Source organism: Macaca nemestrina, chromosome 9 (genome assembly GCF_043159975.1).
Source record: "Macaca nemestrina isolate mMacNem1 chromosome 9, mMacNem.hap1, whole genome shotgun sequence".
Classification (NCBI taxonomy): domain Eukaryota; kingdom Metazoa; phylum Chordata; class Mammalia; order Primates; family Cercopithecidae; genus Macaca; species Macaca nemestrina.
In genome coordinates, this window is record NC_092133.1 from 27,970,097 (window position 1) to 27,995,339 (window position 25,243).

Genomic DNA, 25,243 nt, shown 5'->3' on the forward strand with positions numbered 1-25,243 from the left:
GAGACAAAATCTCGCTCTCATCACCCAGGCTGGAGTGCAATGATGTGATCTCAGCTCACTGCAACCTCTGCCTCACAGGTTCAAGCAATTCTCCTGCCTCAGCCTCTCAGTAGCTGGGATTACAGGTGCCTGCCATCACGCTTGGCTAATTTTTGTATTTTTAGTAGAGATGGGGTTTCACCATGTTGTCCAGGCTGATCTCGAACTCCTGACCTCAGGCTATCTGCCTGCCTTGGCCTCCCAAAGCTCTGGGATTACAGGCATGAGCCACCGTGCCCATCAAAGCTCCATGTTTTTATTGGGAGATTTTATTTTCTTGTGTACTATCATCAACTTAATGACACAAACAAAATTTACTCCCCAATACCAAAGCAGTGGGTTTTTTCTTTATTAGACCTCTAATTCCCCAAACTTATTTCCAACTTGGCTATTGCCTGCAAAGAAACAGAGAAGAGTTAAACATGATGAATGACCAATAAATGTCAACTATAATGATGATGATTGATAATGATGATTGAGATCATTTTTGCTAATGAGTATTTAAAAGACATAATTCACATCATGTGACTGTTGCAATTTCCATTTCTGCATGTACCTTTTTGTCTACTTAATTTTAAAGTACTCATTGCACAAGTATGCGTTTGGATAGGTACAGATAGTCTACAATTTTGAAATTTTTAGTTTAATGTGATCCAAGGAACCTAAAACTTATCATTTAAAAAATTTGCATTTGTCATTTCTACTTTTCTACCCCCAAAAGGGAAGTAAATAGTGCTTCTTAAAAGATAGTATTCCCCAACTCACTCATAACTCACCCAGGGCTCCTTCCACTGCAACCCAAAGGCCTCCCAGAATAGCACTGCTCTCATTCTTGGGAACCTCATACCTATGAGGATGATGGACAGAATTTTAGTTCTCCCTCCTAGGAGAGTTGGCAGAACCCATATTCCTGTAACAAGTCAGAGCCTCAGAGAAGAACAGCATTCTCAATACTTAGTCTGGGTCAGCTTGTGTTGACTTAAGGGTCTGGGAGTATGCTTGGGGAACTTCATGTCCTCTTTTTAAGAAAAAGGTATTATTTGGGGCTATTAAGTAGTTTCAGAACACAAATTATAAAAGTCATCTACCCTATGTGTTACATTTTTTTTTAACCATATGCAAAAGTCAAGTATGGAAACATACCAAACAAGGTACCTCACATCTTTCTCTGTATCTACAGATATTATGGTGTACATGACAGACACCTAATACATTATGTCCAATAGTCAATTAATAAGATGCTATCCCTAAGAAACCTCATGAGCACTGATGTTCAAGAGGGAAAGAAAGGTTTAAAAAAAGGTCTGTTTATGGTGAACACAGACTTCGAACCCATCACCAAATCTTCAGAGTGAGTGAAAATGAAGTTTATTGAGAAACAGACTTCAGGCACTTTAAAAGCTTGGATCCATGTAGCATCCTATAAATCAGAACAGTGGTGGGATTTTAAGTTAATTAGGGCATGATCAAGAGTACTCAAAGAAGGTTTACAAAGACCACCTGCTTAAGGTGCATATAATAAATCTGGGAAAATCCTCCCAGTAGAGGGGGCTATAGGCTTAAGAGTTGTACCTGTCACACTATGCAAATAGGGCAAATCTTAAGATTCCATTTATCTGTAGATCCCTAGAACATTCTTGCTATATAGCAAGATACATGTCAAATATATGTATCCTATATCAAATACACACATATCTATTTATCTATTCATCTACTTATCAATACTTTTATCGTCATCACAATATAGAAATTAGACTTCTGAATTGGGTCTTAGGTGTGGAGAGTAACAAAAGGAAGGTTGTATTTAACTCTAGGAAATGATAAGGGGGAAAAGTAAGGAACTGGAAAGAAATATTTTATAGAGTTTTCCAAAAGTACAGGAAGGTGAAAAATCACTAGAGTCATTTATGACAACATAGATGGAATTGGAAGACATCATGCTAAGTGAAATAAGCTAAACACATACAGACAAATACCGAATGTCCTCACTGACGTCTGGGGTCTAAAACAATTGAACTCATAGAAACAAATAGGGAAGAGGTGTTTACCTGAGACTGGATGGTGGAGAAATGGCGACACGATAACAAAGGGTGCAAAGCCTTAGATAGGAAGAATGAGTTTGTTTTTGGTTTTTGTTGTTGTGGTTTGTTTGTGTTTTGAGATCTATTGCACAGTGTGGCGAATGTAGTTAATCACTGAGTACTGCATATTTCAATATAGCTAAGAGAGTAAGCCACAAATGTTTCTTATCACAAAAATGCCAAATATTTGAGGTGATGAATAGGTTAATTAGCTTGATTTAAACATTCCACATTGCATTCAAATATCATTACATAGCTTTTTACTCCATAAATATATACAACTATAATTTGTCAATATATCTTTTTTTTTTTTTTTTTTTTTTTGAGACGGAGTCTCGCTCTGTCGCCCAGGCTGGAGTGCAGTGGCACCATCTCGGCTCACTGCAAGCTCCGCCTCCCGGGTTCACGCCATTCTCCGGCCTCAGCCTCCCGAGTAGCTGGGACTACAGGCGCCCGCCACTGCTCCCGGCTAATTTTTTCTATTTTTAGTAGAGACGGGGTTTCACCATGGTCTCGATCTCCTGACCTTGTGATCCGCCCACCTCGGCCTTCCAAAGTGCTGGGATTACAGGCGTGAGCCTCCGCGCCCAGCCAATATATCATTTTTAAAAATCATTAGAGTGAATCAATTTTCTTGATCCTTGTGGGATTGATAACAAGCTCATGCTGCACTTGGAATGTTCTGGCTTACTAGGAACATGATTCCTGAGGTCAAGGTGGAGTGGGATGGTGGCTAATATGCATATCTATTTCCAAAAATCTGGCACTAGCAAGCACTATTCAGGTTGTTTGGAAGCAACTATAAAGGACCTCTGTGGAAAATGTTAAGTCTGAGGAAGAAGTACCCGGTACATAGGAATCATGACTCTAAACAAATAAAGAGACAAAAGAGACTTATCCAGAAAAGTGATTGGCAAAGTACTTGAAGCAAGCTCTAAAGCTGATTGTTAGTGGGACAGATACAGTTAGTTGTAACAATCAATTGTTTTCTGATCTACATGCAATGAGCTGTTGATCCCAGTTCATCAAAGATGAAAAAAACAAAACAGTAAATCTAACTCATAGGAAAGTCATTAATAATTACAGCAATGATAGAAAAATGTCCCTTTCTTCTCCTATTGAGTAGCATAGGGAACTATAGCCATCAAGGCCCCAGGGTCCAGCATGATTAGCATTTGAAGACAGGACATAACCATTGTGCTAGGGGCTTGAGGCGCAGGAAGGAATAAGGCCAGGAGGTGTCACAGTGGAAACCGATAAGCTGCTCTAATTGGCCTACTGTAACGGCTCCCAAGAAGATTGTGTAAGGGCCCAGCAATCTCCCATTGCAAGAGAGAATTTTAAAGTCCTGGTAATTCCAGTGGTGGTAGCTTAGAGCCAAATAGATTCCTATCACCCTCAGTTTTATTATTCACACTAAAAATAAAAACACTTCAAGCTACATCTATCTAAAACAAAATAAACGAAAAGCGATAAATTGGCTTGTTGCAGGTTCATGGGTTGCCTCTGCCAGTGAAGACATATTGTCAATTTGCTCTGTAAACTTTCCACAGGCAAAGTGGCTATTTCAAAATATTTTCAGTGGGTTCTTCATAATAGAATAGCAGAAATGTGAGATTTGCAGTGACCTTTTCATATGCCTTTAAGATATTTTCTTGAATTGATCAGGTAACAGAATGGAAAACTTGTTGTTTAATTCAATGTCACTGCTTTCACTGAGTAAGATATCCACCCCCTTCTTGCTCCCTGCCCCCAGTATAACAACAGATTTCATTACACACATTTTAATAAATGGCCAGCATTTCACAATATACATTTATATTATCTTAAACCTGTAATCCCTTAAATATGTGGAGCATAATAACTTCATGCAAGAGAAAAAATAATTTTAGAACTAATGTAGACTTTAGGAAACATACAGTTAATGCAACCATTTATAGATTTAAAAAATAGACTAAGGGATATTATTCAACTTTCCTAAAGTGATTTAGCAGGGCCAAAAGTACATTTTAATCTTTTAATTCCAAGTCTTCTATTTTTTTTCTCCATTGCACTTTTATTTGAATGTAATATTTGGGACAATTATCCAAAAGGGCCAATAGTCCCCAATTTAATCTGCAGTCACAATAAAATAAGCAACAAAACAGTGTTTGGGATTTCAGTTTCTCGCCCTTATCATCAAGACTCACTACCTCGATCATCAATATTTATTGAGCATTTACAGTGTACTAGGCACAATAGAACATACAGAAAACATTTTCCCTGCTCTTGAGGAGCTTACATCCTAAAAGAAAAACACAACTCTTAAAATGGCATTTTTGTCTGATGTTTTCTGCAAAGTACTGAGGAAATATTTTGTAAAGTGAGCTTTGGGTATAACTTAGTCTCAACATTATTTAGAGAATAGAGGAAGAGAAAGAGGACGGATTTTTTTTTAAGTAATTTATTATTATTATTATACTTTAAGTTCTAGGGTACATGTGCATAACGTGCAGGTTTGTTACATATGTATACTTGTGCCATGTTGGTGTGCTGCACCCATCAACTCGTCAGCACCCATCAACTCGTCATTTACATCAGGTATAACTCCCAATGCAATCCCTCCCCCTCCCCCCTTCCCATGATAGGCCCCGGTGTGTGATGTTCCCCTTCCCGAGTCCAAGTGATCTCATTGTTCAGTTCCCACCTATGAGTGAGAACATGCGGTGTTTGGTTTTCTGTTCTTGTGATAGTTTGCTAAGAATGATGGTTTCCAGCTGCATCCATGTCCCTACAAAGGACACAAACTCATCCTTTTTTATGGCTGCATAGTATTCCATGGTGTATATGTGCCACATTTTCTTAATCCAGTCTGTCACTGATGGACATTTGGGTTGATTCCAAGTCTTTGCTATTGTGAATAGTGCCGCAATAAACATACATGTGCATGTGTCTTTATAGCAGCATGATTTATAATCCTTTGGGTATATACCCAGTAATGGGATGGCTGGGTCATATGGTACATCTAGTTCTAGATCCTTGAGGAATCGCCATACTGTTTTCCATAATGGTTGAACTAGTTTACAATCCCACCAACAGCGTAAAAGTGTTCCTATTTCTCCACATCCTCTCCAGCACCTGTTGTTTCCTGACTTTTTAATGATCACCATTCTAACTGGTGTGAGATGGTATCTCATTGTGGTTTTGATTTGCATTTCTCTGATGGCCAGTGATGATGAGCATTTTTTCATGTGTCTGTTGGCTGTATGAATGTCTTCTTTTGAGAAATGTCTGTTCACATCCTTTGCCCACATTTTGATGGGGTTGTTTTTTTCTTGTAAATTTGTTTGAGTTCTTTGTAGGTTCTGGATATTAGCCCTTTGTCAGATGAGTAGATTGCAAAAATTTTCTCCCATTCTGTAGGTTGCCTGTTCACTCTGATGGTAGTTTCTTTTGCTGTGCAGAAGCTCTTTAGTTTAATGAGATCCCATTTGTCAATTTTGGCTTTTGCTGCCGTTGCTTTTGGTGTTTTAGACATGAAGTCTTTGCCCATGCCTATGTCCTGAATGGTACTACCTAGGTTTTCTTCTAGGATTTTTATGGTATTAGGTCTAACATTTAAGTCTCTAATCCATCTTGAATTAATTTTCGTATAAGGAGTAAGGAAAGATCCAGTTTCAGCTTTCTACTTATGGCTAGCCAATTTTCCCAGCACCATTTATTAAATAGGGAATCCTTTCCCCATTTCTTGTTTCTCTCAGGTTTGTCAAAGATCAGATGGCTGTAGATGTGTGGAATTTTTTCTGAGGACTCTGTTCTGTTCCATTGGTCTATATCTCTGTTTTGGTACCAGTACCATGCTGTTTTGGTTACTGTAGCCTTGTAGTATAGTTTGAAGTCAGGTAGCGTGATCCCTCCAGCTTTGTTTTTTTGACTTAGGATTGTCTTGGAGATGTGGGCTCTTTTTTGGTTCCATATGAACTTTAAAGCAGTTTTTTCCAATTCTGTGAAGAAACTCATTGCTAGCTTAATGGGGATGGCATTGAATCTATAAATAACCTTGGGCAGTATGGCCATTTTCACGATATTGATTCTTCCTATCCATGAGCATGGTATGTTCTTCCATTTGTTTGTGTCCTCTTTTATTTCACTGAGCAGTGGTTTGTAGTTCTCCTTGAAGAAGTCCTTTACATCCCTTGTAAGTTGGATTCCTAGGTATTTGATTCTCTTTGAAGCAATTGTGAATGGAAGTTCATTCATGATTTGACTCTGTGTTTGTTACTGGTGTATAAGAATGCTTGTGATTTTTGCACATTAATTTTGTATCCTGAGACTTTGCTGAAGTTGCTTATCAGCTTAAGGAGATTTTGGGCTGAGACAATGGGGTTTTCTAAATATACAGTCATGTCATCTGCAAAGAGGGACAATTTGACTTCTTCTTTTCCTAACTGAATACCCTTGATTTCTTTCTCTTGCCTGATTGCCCTAGCCAGAACTTCCAACACTATGTTGAATAGGAGTGGTGAGAGAGGGCATCCCTGTCTTGTGCCAGTTTTCAAAGGGAATTTTTCCAGTTTTTGCCCATTCAGTATGATATTGGCTGTGGGTTTGTCATAAATAGCTCTTATTATTTTGAGGTACGTTGCATCCATACCGAATTTATTGAGCATTTTTAGCATGAAGGGCTGTTGAATTTTGTCAAAAGCCTTTTCTGCATCTATTGAGATAATCATGTGGTTCTTGTCTTTGGTTCTGTTTATATGCTGGATTATGTTTATTGATTTGCGAATGTTGAACCAGCCTTGCATCCCAGGGATGAAGCCCACTTGATCATGGTGGATAAGCTTTTTGATGTGCTGCTGAATCCGGTTTGCCAGTATTTTATTGAGGATTTTTGCATCGATGTTCATCAGGGATATTGGTCTAAAATTCTCTTTTTTTGTTGTGTCTCTGCCAGGCTTTGGTATCAGGATGATGTTGGCCTCATAAAATGAGTTAGGGAGGATTCCCTCTTTTTCTATTGATTGGAATAGTTTCGGAAGGAATGGTACCAACTCCTCCTTGTACCTCTGGTAGAATTCAGCTGTGAATCCATCTGGTCCTGGACTTTTTTTGGTTGGTAGGCTATTAATTATTGCCTCAATTTCAGAGCCTGCTATTGGTCTATTCAGAGATTCAACTTCTTCCTGGTTTAGTCTTGGAAGAGTGTAAGTGTCCAGGAAATTATCCATTTCTTCTAGATTTTCTAGTTTATTTGCGTAGAGGTGTTTATAGTATTCTCTGATGGTAGTTTGTATTTCTGTGGGGTCGGTGGTGATATCCCCTTTATCATATTTTATTGCGTCTATTTGATTCTTCTCTCTTTTCTTCTTTATTAGTCTTGCTAGTGGTCTGTCAATTTTGTTGATCTTTTCAAAAAACCAACTCCTGGATTCATTGATTTTTTGGAGGGTTTTTTCTGTCTCTATCTCCTTCAGTTCTGCTCTGATCTTAGTTATTTCTTGTCTTCTGCTAGCTTTCGAATGTGTTTGCTCTTGCTTCTCTAGTTCTTTTAATTGTGATGTTACAGTGTCAATTTTAGATCTTTCCTGCTTTCTCTTGTAGGCATTTAGTGCTATAAATTTCCCTCTACACACTGCTTTAAATGTGTCCCAGAGATTCTGGTATGTTGTATCTTTGTTCTCATTGGTTTCCAAGAACATCTTTATTTCTGCCTTCATTTCGTTATGTACCCAGTAGTCATTCAGGAGCAGGTTGTTCAGTTTCCATGTAGTTGAGCGGTTTTGATTGAGTTTCTTAGTCCTGAGTTCTAGTTTGATTGCACTGTGGTCTGAGAGACAGTTTGTTATAATTTCTGTTCTTGTACATTTGCTGAGGAGTGCTTTACTTCCAATTACGTGGTCAATTTTGGAGTAAGTACGATGTGGTGCTGAGAAGAATGTATATTCTGTTGATTTGGGGTGGAGAGTTCTATAGATGTCTATTAGGTCTGCTTGCTGCAGAGATGAGTTCAATTCCTGCATATCCTTGTTAACTTTCTGTCTCGTTGATCTGTCTAATGTTGACAGTGGAGTGTTGAAGTCTCCCATTATTATTGTATGGGAGTCTAAGTCTCTTTGTAAGTCTCTAAGGACTTGCTTTATGAATCTGGGTGCTCCTGTATTGGGTGCATACATATTTAGGATAGTTATCTCTTCCTGTTGAATTGATCCCTTTACCATTATGTAATGGCCTTCTTTGTCTCTTTTGATCTTTGATGGTTTAAAGTCTATTTTATCAGAGACTAGTATTGCAACCCCTGCTTTTTTTTGTTCTCCATTTGCTTGATAAATCTTCCTCCATCCCTTTATTTTGAGCCTATGTATGTCTCTGCATGTGAATGGGTCTCCTGAATACAGCAGACTGATGGGTCTTGACTCTTTATCCAGTTTGCCAGTCTGTGTCTTTTAATTGGAGCATTTAGTCCATTTACATTTAAGGTTAATATTGTTATGTGTGTACTTGATCCTGCCATTATAATATTAACTGGTTATTTTGCTCATTAGTTGATGCAGTTTCTTCCTAGCCTTGATGGTCTTTACATTTTGGCATATTTTTGCAATGGCTGGTACCGGTTGTTCTTTTCCATGTTTAGTGCTTCCTTCAGGGTCTCTTGTAAGGCAGGCCTAGTGGTGACAAAATCTCTAAGCATTTGCTTATCTGTAAAGGATTTTATTTCTCCTTCACTTATGAAACAGTTTGGCTGGATATGAAATTCTGGGTTGAAAATTCTTTTCTTTAAGAATGTTGAATATTGGCCCCCACTCTCTTCTGGCTTGGAGAGTTTCTGCCGAGAGATCTGCTGTGAGTCTGATGGGCTTCCCTTTGTGGGTAACCCGACCTTTCTCTCTGGCTGCCCTTAAGATTTTTTCCTTCATTTCAACTTTGGTGAATCTGGCAATTATGTGTCTTGGAGTTGCTCTTCTCGAGGAGTATCTTTGTGGCGTTCTCTGTATTTCCTGGATTTGAATGTTGGCCTGCCCTACTAGGTTGGGGAAGTTCTCCTGGATGATATCCTGAAGAGTGTTTTCCAACTTGGTTCCATTTTCCCCCTCACTTTCAGGCACCCCAATCAGATGTAGATTTGGTCTTTTTACATAATCCCATACTTCTTGCAGGCTTTGTTCATTTCTTTTTCTTCTTTTTTCTTTTGGTTTCTCTTCTCGCTTCATTTCATTCATTTGATCCTCAATCGCTGATACTCTTTCTTCCAGTTGATCGAGTCGGTTACTGAAGCTTGTGCATTTGTCATGTATTTCTCGTGTCATGGTTTTCATCTCTTTCGTTTCGTTTATGACCTTCTCTGCATTAATTACTCTAGCTATCAATTCTTCCACTTTTTTTTCAAGATTTTTAGTTTCTTTGCACTGGGTACGTAATTCCTCCTTTAGCTCTGAGAAGTTTGATGGACTGAAGCCTTCTTCTCTCATCTCGTCAAAGTCATTCTCCGTCCATCTTTGATCCGTTACTGGCGATGAGCTGCGCTCCTTTGCCGGGGGAGATGCGCTCTTATTTTTTGAATTTCCAGCTTTTCTGCCCTGCTTTTTCCCCATCTTTGTGGTTTTATCTGCCTCTGGTCTTTGATGATGGTGACGTACTGATTGGGTTTTGGTCTAGGTGTCCTTCCTGTTTGATAGTTTTCCTTTTAACAGTCAGGACCCTCAGCTGTAGGTCTGTTGGAGATTGCTTGAGGTCCACTCCAGACCCTGTTCGCCTGGGTATCAGCAGCAGAGGCTGCAGAAGATAGAATATTGCTGAACAGCGAGTGTACCTGTCTTGTTCTTGCTTTGGAAGCTTCCTCTCAGGGGTGTACTCCACCCTGTGAGGTGTGGGGTGTCAGACTGCCCCTAGTGGGGGATGTCTCCCAGTTAGGCTACTCAGGGGCCAGGGACCCACTTGAACAGGCCGTCTGTCCCTTCTCCGATCTCAAGCTCTGTGTTGTGAGATCCACTGCTCTCTTCAAAGCTGTCAGACAGAGTTGTTTGTGTCTGCAGAGGTTTCTGCTGCTTTTGTTGTTGTTTAGCTGTGCCCTGTCCCCAGAGGTGGAGTCTCAGTTGAAAATGCAGAAATCACTGGTCTTCTGTGTCACTCGCGCTGGGAGTTGGAGACTGGATCTGTTCCTATTTGGCCATCTTGCTCCGTCCCCAGACTTGCCTTTTCAAGTCAAGAGGAAGGATTTTAAAGGCAGACAATGACAGACCATTCAGGATAGGTAGGATTTTAAAAGGAGATTAAACACAATCTCATCAACTAAGGAGAGATTTTTTGCAGTAAATAGGATGAGGGAAGTAGTTTGTGGGATGCAAGCAAAGGAAGCAGGGTGCCTTAGACATTAAATGGAGCCAGAAAGATCATGGCCACCAAGTAGGAATGACTGGTGACAAGACAGAAGGCTAAAAAAGGAAGGTGATCTTGTGCCCCTGACACATAGAATAAGGGATCAAAATTGAAGGCAGGCTATAAGAGTATCAAGAAATTCTTAAAAAACAAAAAGTGATTTGGAAACAAAAAACTTATAGTTAATGCTACCCAACATCATGATAGGCCAAGAACATTGTGGCTTCCTAAGTTAGAAAATGCCATATACCAAAATTTTAAATGGAACTGGAACATACTCCTTTTTTTTTCCTAATCAATCTCCTCCTCTCCCAGAACAAATAGGAGCTAATTTTTTTCAGGGTGGGAAGAGAAGGGATCATGGGACTTGGTTGGAAACAGTAGTGATATTAGTAGTATTTTTGTTGTTATGATAAACTTTGAGAGGGGATCTTGAGACATGGTTGCAAACAGTAGTGATATTAGTAGTATTTTCGATGTTATCATAAACTTTGTGTTTAAACTTGGAAAAGACCATTAACTGCCAAGAGGGAATAAGGAATAAATTTCAAAAAAATGTACAATTTTCTTTAGAGAAGTTTCAGAACCAAAAGACTAAGTTACATGAAAAGCTGTGGAAAAAGTAGTTGAAAAGTCCATTCATAAAACTTCTATTCCACTTACATGAATTTAATACATGTGTTCTTAACAATTATGCTTGGATTGTTCATGAGCATTTCGTAAGACATTAAACCAAGCTGGCCATCATTTCCAGTTATTTCCCTGTTAACTATTTTTACAGCACATGCATGTTAGGCAAGTATAAAAAAAAAAATCACAAAAGCAAAAGACCTAAAAAAAAAAAAGCTAAATATATGGATTTTTATTTTGCTGCTGTGCTTGATATACATGAAGTAATGAATATCAAGCAATTAATTTTTACTGCATCTTTACTTTTTCATTTGTTCTTAGGTTGCCTAAAATTTTAAATACAAATAAAATGAATGTAGCAAAAATAATGAAAGCTAACAGCAGGTAACTTTACAAATAATGAAATGTGAACCATTTCTGCACTTACCCAGAGTAAAATGGGTCACAACTTTATCTAAAGGAACACTTCTGCAGCTGTAGTGAAAGGTGTGCACAGTGAGATTGAGTATTCCACAGATATATATGGTTTAACATGTGGTATCCATGGGATATCTGTTTCTACCACAGCCTTGTAAGTGCTCCAAACACTCAAGTACCCACAATTAATACACCTGTGACTGGAACCAGTGATCCTTTTTATTCCCCACCAGGACAAGCCAATATGTAGGCAATTTTCTTTGGTTAGATATGGAAGCAGTTTTAACACTGGACCTTGTGAAGCCACAATGTACTGAAAGTACCATACCAAACATTTATAACTTGTATAAAAATCCCACATCCCCATATTGGCCACCTCAAGATGAAAACAGATAACTCCCTAAATGTTAACTGGCTTTACTCCCCAAATATATATATTATATATATGTATATGTGTGTATGTATATATGTGTGTGTGTATATATGTGTGTGTGTGTATGTGAGACAAAGTCTCACTCTTGTCCCCCAGACTGGAGTGCAATGGTGTGATCCTGGCTCACTGCAACCTCTGCCTCCCGGGTTCAAGCGATTCTCCTGCCTCAGCCTCCTGGGTAGCTGGGATTACAGGCACCTGCCACCACGCCTGGCTAATTTTTGTATTTTCAGTAGAGACGGGGTTTCACCATGTTGGCCAGGCTGGTCTCGAACTTCTGACCTCAGGTGATTGACCCACCTCGGCTTCCCAAAGTGCTGGGATTACAGGCATGAATCACTATGCCTGACCACTACTCCCCTAATATTAAACATAAAAACAACATGGGAAATACAGAAATTCAAATAGAAGTAACACAAACCTGTCATAAATTATAAACAAAAAACTATTTGTGGGACACCATGGATGACAAATGGTCTACTGTGTAAATTTTAGAATGAGGCAGACTAAAATTGGAGGCCGGTTAATTTTCCCATTTCTCCTGCTTCAGCTTTGTCTCCTTAGGTATCCAATGTCCACAATGTCAAGTCGTCTCTCGGTAATTGCATTATTAGTGTGCTGTCTTTGTATGACTCTTCACTTAATGTATCAGGTTCAGCAATGGCTTCATCAAAAGCCATCTTTGCAAGGGAGCAGGCTTTATCTGGGGAGTTCAGAATCTCATAATAGAACAAGAGAAGTTAAGGGCCCGACCCAGTCTGATAGGATGTGTCGGCTGCATTTCCTTTTCACTGATTTCAAAAGCTTCTTGGTATGCTTGTTGTGACTGATCCACAATCCCTTTCTTGTCATCACCAGTGGCAACCTCAGCCAAGTAATGGTAGTAATCTCCTTTCATTTTCAAATAGAAAACTTTGCTCTCTGCTTGTGAAGCGCTGGGGATCAAGAACTTTTCCAAAAGAGACAGTACATCATTGTAGATATCTCTTAGCTCCATCTCAATTTTCTCTCTGTATTCTCGAGCCATCTGCTGTTTTTCCTCAGCATCTTCCGTCTTTTGTTCAATACTTGAGATGACCATCTAAGATGACCTACGGGCTCCTATAACATTTTTATAAGCAACTGAGAGAAGATTCTTCTCCTCATTGGATAATTCAGCTCCTTGCTCAGATACAGACTTCATGCAGGCTGCCATGCTATCATATCGCTCAGCCTGCTCAGCCAGTTTGGTCTTCTGAACCAGCTCATTTTTATCCATGACTGGATGTTCTGTGTCCAGAGTGGGTGGTGGCGGCAGATGGACAGGGGTTCAGCAGTCTCAGGACAGTGGTGGCAGCAGCGGTGAGGTTGAGACTCTGTCGCCAAGTCTTCTACCTTTTATGGTTAATGTAAGTTTTATCTAAATAAAAAAAAATAGCAGGAATAATAAGAGTAATGATTCCAAGCTTCTAATCACTCCATTTTATTTTAAATGCTTTCAGAAATTAAATTTCTTAAAGCAAATGTTTTAATCATAGGCTAAATATCTGGTTCATGGGTAAAATTCATTCAAATATGACTGGGGCTCCGTCAAGGTATTGAATGGCTTGAGTAGCGATTGCTTGAATTTTTAAAGACCAGCAAACAGAAATAAAAGTAGTCAAATAATTTGGATTATTCAAAAAAACTTTCAGCTTTGAAGGTGCCGACACTACCTGGAGCCCCTTGCCACCAGCCATGGTCAACCTCACTGTGTTCTTCAACAACACTATTGCTGGTGAGCCCTTGGGCTAAGTTTCCTTCAAGCTGTTTGTAGACAAAGTTCCAAAGACCGCAAAAAATGTTCATGCTCTGAGCACTGGAGAGAAAGGATTTGGTTGTAAGGGTTTCTGCTTTCCCAGAATTATTCCAAGGTTTATGTGTGAGGGTGGTGACTTCACATGTCATAATGGCAGTGGTGGCAAGTCCATCTATGGGGGGAAATTTGATGATGAGAATCCTGAAGCATACAGGTCCTGGCATCTTGTCCATGACAAATGCCGGACCCAACACAAACAGTTTCCCGTGTTTCATCTGCACTGCCACGACTGAGTGATTGAATGGCAAGCATGTAGTCTTTGCAAAGTGAAGGAAGTCAAGAATATCATGGAAGCCGTGGAGCACTTTGGGTCCAGGAATGGTAAGACTAGCAAGTAGATCACCATTGCTGACTATGGACAAATCTAATAAATTGAACTTGTGTTTTATCTTAATCACCAGACCATTCCTTCTGTAGGTCAGGAGAGAACTTCTTCACCCCATTTGCTCACAGTGTCCTATAATCTTTGGGGTCTTACTGCAGTCCCTTTGGGTTCCATATTTTTCTTATTCCCTTGCATGCCTAGTGGAATAGCAGAGTTAAGTTCACGCTTATAAAAAAAACTAAACAAAAATACTCACAGTTCATTTCAGAAAGGTTTTACTTAAAAGGAAGAATAACAACATATTTCCTCATACCATCCATTAATAGATACCTAGAAGAAGGAAAAAATCACTGGGGTCATATAAAGTTTACAGATTATAGACTGGTAGTGAGGGTCACTCCACCAGATCACTAAAATAGAACCTAAGATGGAAACAAATTAGACAAAATATCATATATGATGCAGTGCATATGCTTTGCCTTCTCTGCATTGGCTTGGTGATTAAGTGGGGCTAGCTGAGTGGCCAGCCTATTTAGACTGAAAATAGCTGCCCCATACCCAGAGGAAGAAAATTGAAGTTCCATATAAGGGAAGGCAGTGAAAGAACAGAAGGAAATGTTATGCCATATCTGTGTAGTGCATAACCAATGAGTCCAGTGTCATAAGAACAGTGTGATGGGGCAGAAGGTTGGAGAAGTCAGAGGACAAATGGGAAGCTTCCTTTTCTGTGCAGTGGTGGTGAAGATAGAAACCTATTTCCTTCTCTGGATTTTTTTTCTTTCTTCTTTTTTCTTTTTTTCTCCCAATTCATTTAATCCCAAACCAAGGAAAGGATATTGCCATTAGTTGTGTAGATGTAAGTCCGGAATAAGTGTAATTCCAAAATAAGATGAAGCATAGCTATTATATACACTTCATTTATTCATATATGTGTTAACTTAATGTAGATCTGTAAGTAAAAGCTGTCATTCTTGATAGGGATAGAGATATGATGACTATTTTTAATCTGTTGAAGTTATAAGTTTAATCAGAAAATCAGCCTAACAAATATGAGTTTGTAATGTGAGAAACTGTTCCAGAAAAAGACCTTAATGAATCCCAAATTGTAATAAAAGTCATTTGCAATTTATAAAAACAACAAAATTAGAGTGAATAAGCAGCAAATCAAAAATGTCGAAGGCTTTCTAGAAGATAGAACATTGATGAACTGAATGAAAGAAGGAGACCACAGACCAAAACACATTGAAAAAAGGTAATTAAAAGGGAGGCATAATTTCAGAGGTTGTTTAGTCTCAGGTATGATGAAATTAGAGAAAATAAAAGGGCTCTGGGAAAATAATCAGGATGCTTAACTGAAAACTTTTTTAGAGCACAAGGCTGGTGGAACCTCCACTTCTTCATGCATTTGTTGATGAAGGATTTCATCATTTGGAAGGAGAATCAGGGCAATGTATCAGGAGAAACAGATTCTTCACCCCAAATGCAAAGCATTGAGCACAACCTCTTCAGTAGCATATCCAGCAAAACTCTTAAAAATTTCAGAAAAAATCTTCTGTAGTCAGAAATGGCATCCACATAAAGTAGAGCAGGGATCCTGAATGGCAAATATAACCAAACATTTGAAGAGGACCTACACCTCAAAAGAATGGCAACTTACTCCACAAATGAAAGAACTAATACCCAAGGAGGCAAGACACGTTTTACTTATTTTAAGATCTTCCTGTAATTTGTTTCGAATCTTAAATATTCTAGAGGATATTACATTCCATCCATTTAAAAAGTACCCAGAAATCACAGAAATAAAAACATAATTATAAAAACAAAAACCTAAGACTTCTAGTTTCAGCTTCAACAAGTCAAGTTTGGAAGTCATCACTCCTGTTCATACCACAAGAAAAAACTAAACAAACTAAAACTCAACATTTTTTCTTGGATGCATTAGAGAAATGAGAGTGCCCCAAATCTGGAAAAATAGGCAAATCCAGCGAGTCACAGCTAAGATCTGCTTACCTGAAGAAAAAGCCACTGTAGCCACACTTGGTGGGGATATTCAACTTGTAATGTTAATCAACTGCTGGAGCTGAACGTAGACTAGCTTGAAAGTGAGAAATCCTGGAGTGGAGGAATGCTATGCTGCTAGGAGGACCCTGCATTTTTGTGGGTTTTATCTTCAGGAACTAAACTAGATGCTTACTGTGAAAAGCTAAGAAAGATTCTCCACTGGCTTTATCAAGGGAAGAGAAGAGTAACCATTGTGAAAAACACACCGAGTATTCTCCAGAGCAAAGGCCTTATTCTTCGGGGGAAATGACCTTACTAGTCTTATCTCATCTGGGGGAAGGGCATCTCTCCCACCCTGGCCCCCTCTGACCTTTCTGTCTCATCTAAGGGGGAAGAAAAAGGCTAAGAGATCTAAGCATAGGTCACACAGCCTTGGAACACAGGCACACTGATAAAACTGAGATTTAATTATATGATTATAGAATATCCCTTCTTCCTCTCACTTTACCAGCATACCAACAGGGCTCCACTACAACAATAGTAGCTGAAAGAGCTGCAAGATGCAAATTCCGTCTGAGAATGAGTTTTTAGGAAATCCCAAAAAAACACAGGAGACAAAAATAAGGATACAAGAGAAATGTAAAGCGTTTGGCACCCACAGCGACAGTAAACATAAAACACAGCACAGCTCTTAGCCAAATTAACATAAGACCACATACTAAAGGCCTAGAAAAAATATCTAAATTTTTATTACATGACGTATCACATCCAGCTTTAATCAGAAAATTACAAGTCACACCAAAAGACAAGAAAAATCACAAATTAAGCATCAGAACCATGCTCAGATATGACATAGAACAGGAAATGTAAAGTAATTGTGAATAATATGTTAAGGGATCTAATGGAAAAAATAGGTAAAAGCAAGAAAATACGGGCAAACTATGCAAAGACATTTAGATTGTGAGAGAGTGTCAATAGAAAATGCTGGAAAACAAAAACACTACAACAAAAATGAAGAATGTCTATGATATACTTATCACTAGGTTGAACATCAAGAAAATAGTGAGCATGAAGATACGTCAATAGAAATTTCCCAAAATAAAATACAAAGAGAAAAATAATACTAAAACATTATCTCAGAAATGTAGTATACTTTGTTTAATGTGACATGTGGAATTAGAATAGCAGTGGAGAAGAGAGAACACAGCAGAAGAAATATTTCAAGTAATAGCAGAGGAGAATTTTTCAAAATAAATGACATATACCAAACCACAGATCCAGAAAGCTTACAGAACACCAGCCAGGAAAAGTGCCAAAGAAAACTACAACCAGTTATATCATATTCAAACTGAAGAAAACCAGACAAAGAGAAAAATATTGAAAGAAGCCAAAGAAAATGAAATGCTTTACATAGAAAGGAAAAAAGATGAGAATTATAGTAGACTTCTTGTCACAAACCATGCAAGCAAGGAGAGAGTGGACTAAAATATTAGAAGAATTCAAAGAAAAACCACCATCCTAGGATTCTGTATCCTGTTAGATTGCCCTGCAAATTACAGAGAATTAAAGACTTTCTCAAAAAAACAAGAACTGAGGGAATTCATCACGAGCAGTGCTGCCCTAGAAGAAAGGTAAAAAAGGATAATGAAATGAAAATTGTAGGCCGGGCGCGGTGGCTCAAGCTTTTAATCCCAGCACTTTGGGGGGCCGAGACGGGCGGATCATGAGGTCAGGAGATCGAGACCATCCTGGCTAACACAGTGAAACCCCATCTCTACTACAAAATACAAAAAAAACCTAGCCGGGTGAGGTGGCAGGCGCCTGTACTCCCAGCTACTCAGGAGGCTGAGGCAGGAGAATGGCGTAAGCCCAGGCGGCGGAGCTTGCAGTGAGCCGAGATCCGGCCACTGCACTCCAGCCTGGGCTACAGAGCGAGACTCCGTCTCAAAAAAAAAGAAAATTGTATAGGCTGGAAACTTTGATTTACATAAAGAAGGAAGGAGCATCAGGAAAGAAATAAATGAAGGCATAATTTTTAAAAATTGATAAGTAACTTAAAATATGTTTTTGTTTAAAGTAATAATGGTAACAATGTAATGGGTGATTTTAGCATATGGATAAGTAAAATAAATGACAGCAATTTCACAAGGTATGGGAGGGAGCTACTGGGGATATTCTGTTATACAGTATGTGAACAACATGTGAAATGGTATAGAGTTATTTCAAAGTAGACTAAGATTAGTTTAATATTATTTAATACATTGGAAAACACTAAAAACTGTTTTTAAATGAGAATAATTGATATGCTAACGTTACAGGAAAGGGGTCTGGATCCAAACCCCAAGAGAGGGTTCTTGGATCTCACACAAGGAAGAATTCAGGACAAGTCCACAGTACAAAGTGAAAGCAAGTTTATTAAGAAAGTAAAGGAATAAAAGAATGGCTACTCCATAAACAGAGCAGCCCCAAGGGCTGCTGATTGCCAAATAGCCTGTCTGCAAGCACACTAATTGTTTCTTCCACTATTAAAAGACTATGATGTTCAGTATACCAGCTGCAATTTTCAGCTCCTGAATTTCTGCTCATTTCTTTTTAATTATTTCAATCTCTTTGTTAAATTTATCTGACAGAGTTCTGAATTCTTTCTCTGTGTTATCTTGAATATTTTTGAGTTTCTTCAAAATAGCTATTTTGAATTCTGTCTAAAAGGTCCCATGTCTCTGTTTCTCCAGGACTGATTCCTGATGCCTTATGTAGTTCATTTAGTGAGGTCATGTTTTCCTCGGTCATCTTGATACTTGTGGATGTTCATCTGTGTCTGGGCATTGAAGGGCTAGGTATTTATTGTAGTCTTTGCAGTCAAGGCTTGTTTGTACCCTTCCTTCTTGGGAAGGCTTTTCAGATATTTAAAAGAACTTTGGCATTGTTGTCTAAGCTATATCTGCTTTAGGGGGAATCCCAGACCCAGTAACACTGCGGTTCTTGCAGACTCGTATAGGTACCGCCTTGAAGTTCTTGGCAAAAATTGGTAATAATTCTCTGGATTACTAGGCAGAGACTCTTGTTCTCTTCCCTTACATTCTCCAAAACAAATGAAGTTTCTTTCTCTGTTCTGAGCCACCTGAACCAGGGGTGGAGTGACACAAGCACCTCTGTGGCTACCAGTCCTAGAACTGTGCTGGGTCCAACCTAAAGCCAGCACAGCACTGAGTCTCAACAAAGCCCTGCTCTAACCACTTGCTGGTTACTACCTATGTTTTCTCAAAGCCCTGGGGTCTCATGATCAGCAGGTAGCTAAGCCAGCCAGGCCTGTGTCCTTTCCTTCAGGGTGGCAAGTTCCTCCAGGACCCTGGTGAATCTAGAGGTGCCATTCAGGAGCCAGGGATTAGAGTAAAACACCTTACATCTAATACAATAGAACACCTGGTGTTCTATTGTATTAAGGCCGAGGTGGCACTGAAACCATAAGATGCAGTCTTTCACACTCTTTCCTACCCTTTCTTTTTTTTTTTTTTTTTTTTTTTTTTTATTTTAATTGTTATTATTATACTTTAAGTTGTAGGGTACATGTGCATAACGTGCAGGTTTGTTACATATGTATACTTGTGCCTTGTTGGTGTGCTGCACCCATCAACTCGTCATTTACATCAGGTATAACTCCCAATGCAATCCCTCCCCCCTCCCCCCTCCCCATGATAGGCCCCGGTGTGTGATGTTCCCCTTCCTGAGTCCGAGTGATCTCATTGTTCAGTTCCCACCTATGAGTGAGAACATGCGGTGTTTGGTTTTCTGTTCTTGTGATAGTTTGCTAAGAATGATGGTTTCCAGCTGCATCCATGTCCCTACAAAGGACACAAACTCATCCTTTTTGATGGCTGCATAGTATTCCATGGTGTATATGTGCCACATTTTCTTAATCCAATCTGTCACTGATGGACATTTGGGTTGATTCCAAGTCTTTGCTATTGTGAATAGTGCCGCAATAAACATACGTGTGCATGTGTCTTTATAGCAGCATAATTTATAATCCTTTGGGTATATACCCAGTAATGGGATGGCTGGGTCATATGGTACATCTAGTTCTAGATCCTTGAGGAATCGCCATACTGTTTTCCATAATGGTTGAACTACCCTTTCTAAAGGCAGAGGAGCCTCACCGTATGGCCACCACCACCTCAAATCAATGGGGAGTACTGCCAGACTACCATCAATGTTTTCTTAAAGCTCAAGGCCTTTTATGTCAGTTTGTGGTGAATGCTCTCTGGCCTGGGACTCACCCTTTAAGGCACTGGGCTCCCCTCTGGTCCGGGGCACATCCAGAAATTCTGTCCAAGAGCCAAGTTCTAGAATCAAGGATCCCAAGAGCTCACTAGTGCTCTGCCCCCAGTGGCTGAGCTGGTACCTGAAGTGCAAGACGAAGACTCCTTTATTTTTCTTTCTACTTTTCTCAGGCAGAAGGAGTCTTTCACTGTAGCCACCACAGCTGGGAATGTGCTAAGTCTCACCAGAAACCAACAAGTCTCAATGTCTCACCTAAATTCCTTAATATAACTGGACATCACTGCTGTTTATTTAAGGCCCAAGGCCTCTTTAGTTAGTAGGTGTTAAATTCTGCCAGGACTGAGTCCTTCCCTACAGGGAAGTGGATTTCCTTCTGGCCCAGTGTGTCTAGAAATGTTGCTTGGAAGCAAGGGCCTGGAAAGGGGGACCTCATGACTCTGACCAGGGACCTAGCCTGCTATGTCTGAGCTGGTATCCAAAATACAAGAAAAAGTTCTCTCTACTCTTTCATCTCCTCTCCTCAAGCAAAAAGAAGGGGTGTCTTTTAGAACTACAAGCTGTGCAACCTGGAATTAGAGAAGGGGTGATTCCAGCACTCCCTTGGCTGTTTCAGCTGGTGTCTCAGTAGGTCATGTCCTCCCTAGTCCATTGTCTATGGGTCCAATTCAGCACTAGGAATTACCTGGGAAGTTACAATTCTTGTGGCCTAGACTGTCTTTCAAGTTTATTTGTGACCCCAGAACACTGTAGACTGTGGTGCTGAGGCTTGTGGGAGCTCAAGTTCTGACCACTGGGATCTGTGATTCTGCTCTGACTAGGGCTGGTTTAAAGGCTCCCTCCTTGGGTGTCAGCTGAGTTTTGTCTTGTTTTGCTTCATGCTCTTCCTCTCACTAGTGCACAGAAATACTCTCCATACCACACCACCACTGCTGGGGGATGCAGGAGAGGTGATGCTGGTGATTCAAAGCTGTTTTCTCTATTTCTTCAGTGTCTCTTTCAGTAATATGAACTTAAAACCAGGTACTATGAGGGCTGTCCTGATTCTTGACCCTTATGCATGTGCTTTTTTGGTGTGTAGATAGTTGTTAAATTGGTGTTTTTATGAAGGGACAATTGGTGGAGGCTTCTATCTGCCATCTTTCCGATTCTTTACAGAATTGGAAAAAAACATTTTAAAATTCATATGGAACCAAAAAAATAGCCAAGACAGTCCTAAGCAAAAAAAGCAAAGCTGGAGGCATCACGTTACTTGACTTGAAACTACATCACAAGGCTACAGTAACCCAAACAGCGTGGTACTGGTACAAAAACAGACATATAGACAAATGGAACAGGCAAGAGAGCTCATAAATAATGCTGCACACCTACAACCATCTGGTCTTTGACAAATCTTACAAAAACAAGCAATGGGGAAAGGATTCCCTATTTAATAAATGCTACTGTGATAACAGACTAACCATTGGCAGAAGACTAAAATTGGACTCCTTTCTTAGACCATATACAACAATCAACTCAAGATAGATTGTAGACTTAAATGTAAAACCTAAAACTATAAAAACCCTAGGAGATAACCTAGGGAGTACCATTCTGGACATACACCCTGGCAAAGATTTCATGAAGAAGACACCAAAAGAATTTGCAGCAAAACCAAAAATTGACAAGTGGGACCTAATTAAACCAAAGAGGTTCTGCACTGCAAAAGAAACTATCAACAGAGTAAACAGACAGCCTGCAGAATGGGAGAAAATGTCTGCAAACTATGCATCCAACAAAGGTCTAATATCCAGAATTTATAAGGAACTTAAACAAATGAAAGAGCAAAAACCAAACAACCCAATTACAAAGTGGGCAAAGGACATGAACAGACACTTTTCAAAAGAAGATATATGTGTGTCCAATAAGCATATGAAAAAATGCTCATCTTTATGAATCATTAGAGCAATGCAAATCAACACCACTATGAGATACCATCACACCAGTCAGAGTGGCTATTTTTAAAAAGTCAAAAAATAACAAATCATGGCCAGGTTGTGGAGAAAAAGAAAGCTTATATGCTGCTGTATAGTGTAAATTAGTTATATGGGAATTTAACTATTGTTTAACAATAGTTAAACAATAGCCATTGTTTGGTGGTTTCTTAAAGACTTAAAACTGAATTACTGGAAGAAGAAGAGGCGAGAACGACCCCCGGACCGACCAAAGCCCGCGCGCTGCATCCCGTGTCCAGCACCTACGTCCCGCCGCCGTCGCCACCATGCCCAAGAGAAAGGCTGAAGGGGATGCTAAAGGAGATAAAGCCAAGGTGAAGGACGAACCACAGAGAAGATCCGCGAGGTTGTCTGCTAAACCTGCTCCTCCAAAGCCAGAGCCCAAGCCTAAAAAGGCCCCTGCAAAGAAGGGAGAGAAGGTACCCAAAGGGAAAAAGAGAAAAGCTGATGCTGGCAAGGAGGGGAATAACCCTGCAGAAAACGGAGATGCCAAAACAGATCAGGCACAGAAAGCTGAAGGGGCTGGAGATGCCAAGTGAAGTGTGTGCATTTTTGATAACTGTGTACTTCTGGTGACTGTACAGTTTGAAATACTATTTTTTATCAAGTTTTATAAAAATGCAGATTTTTGTTTTACTTTTTTTTTTTTTTTTAAAGCTATGTTGTTAGCACACAGAACACTTCATTGTTTTTGGGGGAAGGGGCATATGTCACTAATAGAATGTCTCCACAGCTGGATTGATGTGGGGAAAACACCTTTCCCTTCTAGTTTTGAGAGACTTCCTCTTGGCTCCCAGGAGGAGGGATTCCCTGACTTTGACACACATGGCCACCTTGGCACAAAAGCCTTGTGGTATGGAAAAACGAATTTGTTTTTATGTCCTCTTCTCCCTTTCCATCTTTCAGCATAGACTTAACTCCCTTAAGCCCAGACATCTGTTGGGACCTGACCCCTAGTCATTGATTACCAGTGTGTCAGGCAATCTGGACTTTCCAGTGATGCCACTGAGATGGCACCTGTCAAAACAGCATTGGTTCCATTTCTATATTGTGGATCTTCAGACAAATTCTGCCATTTTTATTTCACTTCCTGAAAGTCAGGGTGGGCTTGTGAAAAGTTGTTAAACAACATGCTAAATGTGAAATGTCAACCCTCAGTCTAAACTTTCCCTGTTCAGAGCATCAGATGAAGACTTCATTGGGTTTTATAGTGGCTTTCTGATTTTTGGTAGTCCATTGAAGAAGGGAGTTTGAAAGTTGTTGTATACTGTTAATGATTGTCTGCCCATGTCCTGCCTGAAATACCATGATTGTTTATGGAAAGTATCTTTAATAAAGCTGGATACAGTTTGGCTTGGAAAAAAAAAAAAAACTGAATTACCATTTGACCCAGCAATCCCATTATTGGATATATACCCAAAGGAATATAAATTGTTATACCATAAAGACTCATGGAATCATATGTTCATTGCAGCACTATTCACAATAGCAAAGACATGGAATCAACCTTAATACCCATCAAAAGTAGAATGGATAAAGAAAATTTGGTACATATACACAGTGGAATACTATGCAGTAATAAAAATGAATGAGATTATGTCCCTTGCAGCAACATGAGTGGAGCTGGAGGCCATTATCCTAAGCAAACTAACAGGAACAGAAAACCAAATACCTCGTGTTGTCACTTATAAGTAGGAACTAATTATTGAATACACATGGAAACAAAAATGGAACAACAGACAATAGGGCCTACCTGAGGTTGGAGAGTAGGAGGAGGGTGCAGGATAGAGCAGCTACCTATGGGGTACTATGCTGATTAAATCGATGATAAAATAATCTGCACATCAAAGCCCTGTGACATACAATTTACATGTATAACAAACTTATACCTGTACCCCTGAACCTAAAATAAAAGAAGAAAGAAAGAAAGGAAGGAGGGAAGGGAAGGAGGGAGGGAGGAAGGAAGGAAGGAAGGAAGGAAGGAAGGAAGGAAGGAAGGAAGGAAGGAAGGAAGGAAGGAAGGAAGACAGACAAGAGAGAGAAAGAAAGAGAACCATCTTTTTGGAGATCGAGTCTCACTCTGTTGCCCAGGCTGGAGTGCAGTGGCGCAGTCTCAGCTCACTGTAACCTCTACCTTCCGGGTTCAACACAAGCAAGAAAGAATTCAGGGCAAGTCCATAGAGTATAATGAAAGTAAGTTTATTAGAAAAGTAAAGAAATAAAGAATGGCTACTCCATAGACAGAGCAGCCACTTGTTTCCCACTTTTATGGTTTTTTTTATGATATGCTAAACAAGGGGTGGATTATTCATGCCTCTCCTTTTTAGACCACATAGGGTAACTTCCTTTATATTTCTTTATATATATTATATATATTTATATATTATATATTTATATAAAGAAATTGGCTGGATGTAATGGTTCATGCTATAATCCCAGCCATTTGGGAGGCTAAGTTAGGAGGATCACTTCAGGCCAGGAGTTCAAGACCATCCTGGATAATATAGACCTAATCCTCAGAAAAAACATTTTTTAAAATAAAGTCTTTTTCAAAAAATCAATAAAAAGATTGAAATCTTTATAGAATCTTCTGCGCATTAATAGGAATTCCTTGGTTAGCCTAATTTGGGAGTCCTCATTTTTAAATCCACTTTTTAAAATGTAATGTTCATTTGGAACATTCCACTGAAATTTTAAATTATCTTTATTAATATTTTGCCATTTCTGTTAGAGTTTGTTGCTTCAGGGCTTAATACTTGTATATGTAAAGACAGGCATAGCTGGAAGGTGGGGTACTCACTTCTTCAGAAATTAAGTTTCCTTTTTTATTTTTTGAGACAGAGTCTCACACTGTCC

General features: G+C 39.4%; 2 pseudogenes; one reads left to right on the forward strand and one right to left on the reverse strand.

Moving 5' to 3' along the window:
- Window positions 1-12,322: 12,322 nt before the first annotated feature.
- On the reverse strand, window positions 12,323-13,252 carry LOC105478486 (14-3-3 protein zeta/delta pseudogene; annotated as a pseudogene).
- Window positions 13,253-22,570: 9,318 nt separating this feature from the next.
- LOC139356052 (non-histone chromosomal protein HMG-17 pseudogene) lies at window positions 22,571-23,739 on the forward strand (annotated as a pseudogene).
- The last annotated feature ends 1,504 nt before the right edge of the window (window positions 23,740-25,243 follow it).